This window comes from Nanorana parkeri, unplaced genomic scaffold (genome assembly GCF_000935625.1).
Source record: "Nanorana parkeri isolate BGI_ZX_2015 unplaced genomic scaffold, ASM93562v1 scaffold1515, whole genome shotgun sequence".
In the NCBI taxonomy this organism is placed as follows: domain Eukaryota; kingdom Metazoa; phylum Chordata; class Amphibia; order Anura; family Dicroglossidae; genus Nanorana; species Nanorana parkeri.
Window position 1 is genome coordinate 337,219 of NW_017307783.1, and position 1,075 is coordinate 338,293.

The following is a 1,075-nucleotide window of genomic DNA, read 5'->3' on the forward strand; positions in this document are numbered from 1 at the left end:
CGAGCACGCCAACCCCCCCCCCCCCTCCCCCCCCCTAGGGACGATGAGCAGCACTGACATGGAGGATGGTTGACTTTGGCCGATTGAGGAAAGTCTCAGAAAGGGATCATAGACACTCGGAACACTGAAGGATGGAGCTCTGCGAACCGCCATTTGGAATCCTCTTGATCGCAACACGGTGTCAGGCCAACCCCGCCGGGAGTGTGAGGCAAACCCCGCCGGGAGAACTTCAACAGTCACAGTGGAAGGGGGTCCGGGGGCCCCAAATATGGGTTGCATATTGAGATGAGCCAACTCTACCCAGCGAGTCATGTCATCATCGGTCCTGAGAACTCTACAGAGCGGTGACCTGTCCCTACCCCAACCAGAGACCCGGTCCCACCCCCGGAGCTCACTGGTCACATGGAGGGGCTGCAGAGCACACGCGGCAATGTATCTGTGCGGTAAGCTCAGGTCACCTCCCACCGATCTGCAAGTGACTGAAAAGAGCAATCTCTAAATGTGGCGATCACTCTCACAGGGTATTCCCCCCGCTTAGCAATCTCTCTAACAGGACGGGTTCTGTACATAGCAATCTCTCTAACAGGACGGGTTCTGTACATAGCAATCTCTCTAACAGGACGGGTTCTGTACATAGCAATCTCTCTAACAGGACGGGTTCTGTACATAGCAATCTCACTAACACAACTCTTCACATGAAATCTCTGCACATAGCGTCCCCTCTATCAGAGCAGTCTCTCCACATAGCGTCCCCTCTATCAGAGCAGTCTCTGCACATAGCACCCCCTCTATCAGAGCAGTCTCTCCACATAGCGTCCCCTCTATCAGAGCAGTCTCTCCACATAGTGTCCCCTCTATCAGAGCAGTCTCTCCACATAGTGTCCCCTCTAAACACCCCACAGCAATGTCTACATTTCCTCTCCGGGGCTGTATATAACTTTCTCATTACTTCAGATAACAAAGTAATACAATGTATCTTCTTTAGAACCAGCATTGCATTCCAATGGGGATACTTTCTGGTAAAATTCAGACAGGAAGCCGCAAAGGATTCTGGGTTACATTTTAGGACGAAGTT

At 51.9% G+C, this 1,075-nt stretch overlaps 1 protein-coding gene across 1 annotated transcript in view; it reads right to left on the reverse strand.

Annotated features, from left to right (window-relative positions):
• LOC108798595 (cysteine-rich secretory protein LCCL domain-containing 2-like) overlaps positions 1–1,075 on the reverse strand; it is a 42,280-nt gene that overhangs the window by 3,471 nt on the left and 37,734 nt on the right. The window lies entirely within an intron of this gene.